Consider the following 4,529-nt stretch of genomic DNA (forward strand, 5'->3'; position numbering starts at 1 on the left):
TTTTGTGGTGTTTCTCAATGTTAGCCAGAAGGGCTTCTACATTTTAACGCGGACGCGGGGGTGAACTGAAGGTTCACCTTGGTAGCGACTAGCGACATGCGCAAGGGCGTCCCCCCTTGACGGGGATCTCGAACCTCGGCTTGGGCTGTCGCTTGAGTGGAGGAGGCCAGAAGGGCCCTAATCGTACGGGTAACCTTAGCTATGTCAAATATTCTCTTTCTAAATATTTCGGCGATTAACAAGAAAAGCCTTACATAGAATTTACAAGACACCAGCAAACTTATATTATATTTTTTTCAAAATTTTTGCCTGTATTTTTGAGTGGTTAGTCTGAACTACTGAAACAGGCGAATATGAAATAAAGATTACCTTCAGATCAGCTCAATAACTCAGGTTTCTTATTAATAAATAATTCAATCAAACACACAAAATTAATAAAGGAAACACTACAAGTCGTCACATAAATTATATTAGCGGGTTCGCAGACCACTAATTATGATCACAAAGCATCTAATAACCCAAATCGTGTTGGAAATAGCTCTTTGTACTCTTTATTGAGTCGTTGCGTGTTCTACTCGGATGGCGGGTGTGGCCACGAAACTAGCTGTTTCAGACGATGTGGTGATTTTGATATATTTTTTTATCTATTAAACTATTATAAAATACATAAAGATTTGTCTATGGTATATGTATAATATTATTGTTATAAACTGTTTTCAGGTAAGTACAACTCTTGTTCGGATGCAACTTGTTCCTATTATTTAATTTATGGAAATACAATTGTCCGTGATTGATTAAGTAGAAATATTTTAATTAAATATTGTAAGATATAAAATGGTGACAACGCTCGTACATACATTTCCCTTATACTTACTTACCAGGCCGACTATTAAATTATTTCCCATTACATAGAGATTATCGTTTAAGGAACAGCATAAATAATTATAATATTAACATGAATCTGTGATTAAAACAACTATTCGGTAACATAATATTATTTACTTTTAACCATCCATTGACCAAAATAAATAAATAGATTCGTAACCTTAGCGTATAAAACCTCTCGTTTCGTAGCCTTACAATCGTCGATCTAGCGAAGCCGTGAACTCTGCCCTTATTTGTGAAACAGTTCTGCCATTCCTTGCGCCAAACTGACTGGCACATTATTTACGTAATATATTTCACGGTATTATATTTACTATTTACACGGTATTGTGTAATGATTAGGAACAGAGGTAAATAGGGAAGCATAAAAAGGATAGAGACAGGTGTGAGGTGAATATACCTTGGTTTGAAAATAGTGAAGTTACGATCTCCAATTTATCTTATTTACTTACGCACATAACCAAAACTGCTTTTATATATTATGCTCGGCACTAACTACGTAAGAAAGTAGAGATCGAATACTGACAACTTCTCTCTTTCTTGCCATGATAAAGTCGAAGGTCTGGTTAGTATGCGTCGAGAGCTTCCACTTACAAACAAAATGTGCAATCCTACTCTATCTCTGATTATCTACGGTACTTGAGAATAAGAACTAAATCCATAGCTTTGTTAAAATGTAGCCAAATCAATTCTGTATCTAAAGGTGACATAGCAACGAACATTCCTATTAAAATTTGTATCATAAAATTTATAGGATAATAGAATACGTCAGACTGTTAGGAGATTATTTATTCATTAGTTATAACATTATTTACTAAAATTATATCTAGGTTACTGCCACCAGTCCACCACATTCGCTGAAACCGTTCAAAATGTCGGTCATAATGAATTTATAACGAATTAATGTATAAATAGCGTTTGTAAACCGCCGAAAGGTCTCTAATTTCAAAATTATTTTGTTATTCTATATAATACAACAACAACATAATAGGCGTTAAAAATTTTAGTTATAAATTATGTTTATAATATTTGTAAAAACATTTTTACCGATGTGGCTGAATACAAACCACGCCTTTGCCTATAAAATAGTAAAGTATCGACACGACCCATCATACGAGCAATCACTAAGACGAACTGTCATAGGGATCATCATTCGCCGATTCGGGTATAGTTATAATATAATAAATTCAAGAAGCTTTCTAAATACCAATGAAAACGTAGAGGCTTTCTGTGACATTGGGTCTAATCGCCCTGGGACCTTATTTTAAAAGCTTTTAAGGTGTTTCGTACTTTAATTGGATCAGGAGTTATTTTAACAATGTTTTATTAATGTCGATAAAAGTATCCTGTATAAATTTACTTACTACTTACCAACTTTTACTAATTACCATCAGAATATATTATTATCATCCAATCTTTCAACTTAAAGAATTCTTAACCACTTTTTATAAAACCACTAGCCGCAACCCGCGGTTTCACCCGCGTGGTTCGGCTCCCGTTGGTTTTAGCGTGATGATATATAGCCTATCTCCTCGATAAATGGGCTATCTAACACCGAAAGAATTTTTCAAATCGGACCAGTAGTTGTTGAGATTAGCGCGTTCAAACAAACAAACAAACTCTTCACCTTTATAATATTATAAGTATAGATTTCTCCTCAATTTTTATTACTTTATTTGTAATGAATTAACGTAAATTAAATTCCTGGTCAACTTAAAGAATTCTTAACCACTTTTTTATAAGACTATTGCTTTATTTCCACATCGATAACTACTTTTACATTACAAGCACTTCTCCAAACGCTTCACATTATTATGCGTGCAATCCCCTATATTTCATTCGAACAAAATTCACATTATGATGATCCCCTACATTTCTTCTACAAAATCATAAAAACCAAATCCCAAACTTTTATTGGCCGCCACGGACCACGGTACCGGTGATATTCGCTTCCATAAAACGAGTATTGATCCTCCTTTCGGCAGTTATCAAGCGATTAATAAATAAGGACACCTTCCCCTGAATACTATATCGATTTTACTTATTTTTAAGGTCAGACAGTTATGTTGGGCAATAGATGTTACTAATTTATATTATACAAGACTTGAAACCTGGCTCTGCTCGGGATGAACTAAGATAAAAGATAAAAAACTGATAAAAAATGTAGTATTTTTTGAACGATTGTAGAGCTTCAGAGTTCCTTTTAAGAACGATTATTTTATTTTTAAAGACTACATTAAAGATGAATTATTCTTATTCCAAACATCATTGAAATCTATTTAGTTACTTATAATGGGACGAAGCAAGAAAATCTGGCTATCAAAACGAATTAATTCATTATATAAACAGTATTTTAAAGCTTCAACAATTCAAAAAATAGGTAAAAGACAGCACCCGATAACGCACCAACACCTGCTGTACTAATATTCGTTAATATGTATAATACATAATAATGCATTTTATGTTCATTAAAAGTGGAAATGTACAGATTTAAGATATCCCAACATTTCTTTTATTAAATGAAACCAAAAGTAGAAATTCACTACAGCTTACAGACTCCAACATCTCTTTTATGTTTTCACTAAATTTTAATATATTCCGCCCTCGAAGATGGCAGAAAGGTGAGCTAAGTTTTAATGGCTTCCACAACAATGTCTGTAATCTCGGTAACTCGAGCTTCTCTTTAAATTTAATCGAGATTATATTCAAAACTTATGGAAGAATATTTTAAAGGAAATTTATAAGAATATTTTAAAATAACGTAAATCCGGGAACTAAGACTTTGAAATTGAAGAGTTGTTTTCTATAAGTAATTTACAAATCTCCGTGTTTAAAAATAATTGTAAAAATAATTTGTAAATAGAGCGGAATCCTTATACTCAATTGTACCGAGCGGACTGCGGAGTCATGACTTCTCACCGGCTTCTGTGGCATTACTTTTTTTTACTTCAAATGTCATAGCGTTTTTGAACATATCCTTGAATATTCCTAATAAATAAATATTATCAGAATAAGTAGGAAGCTTAGTTTTATACAAGGTACGAGTAGGGCTTACAAGTAGTATGGTAGTTTTAATCATAAATACGCTAGATGGCGCCATAGACGAAACCATACGACATGTACAGTACTTACCACAAGCTACTCACATGCATCCGACAGATGTCACCACTGTTTAACAGACACTTTTAAGCACTCGCTTTAGTTATTTTTTTTCCGAGTCGTAAATAATCTCGATTGCTCCGGTACATTATCGCTTCTCGGCCTTTTGGCTAAGATCAAAGTGTAGTATCTGTTCTTTTCAGCTTAATATCTGAAAGTTCCCGCACAGCGGGACCAGTATATTAAACTGATTTTTGTAAACCGACGGGATGTTCGGGGCTCGCTCCACTCCCGTCACGGGTCGGCCCGGCATTGCAGTGCCGCCGGGATCGGCCCACATTATATTGCTAAATGATACATAGTTATCAAAGTATCCTACTAATCCTGCTTAATAATATTATAAATGCGAAAGTTTGTGAGGATTTACCTATAATAATCTTCTATACTATAAAAATGAATCGCAAAATGTGTTGGTAAGCGCATAACTCAAGAACGGTTGATCCGATTTCGTTAATTCTTTTTTTATAGTATTCCATGAAGTACGA

The 4,529-nt window shown here is 33.9% G+C and overlaps 1 non-coding gene across 1 annotated transcript; it reads left to right on the forward strand.

Annotated features, from left to right (window-relative positions):
• Positions 1–4,134: 4,134 nt before the first annotated feature.
• LOC149899920 (U2 spliceosomal RNA) lies at positions 4,135–4,327 on the forward strand. Its single transcript, XR_016457866.1, has one exon. It is a non-coding gene; the product is annotated as a U2 spliceosomal RNA (small nuclear RNA).
• Positions 4,328–4,529: the final 202 nt, after the last annotated feature.

The sequence above is a fragment of the Colias eurytheme genome, chromosome 19, assembly GCF_061535395.1.
Source record: "Colias eurytheme isolate Ceu_HAF_F1 chromosome 19, ilColEury1 Martin Lab GWU primary, whole genome shotgun sequence".
In the NCBI taxonomy this organism is placed as follows: Eukaryota; Metazoa; Arthropoda; class Insecta; order Lepidoptera; family Pieridae; genus Colias; species Colias eurytheme.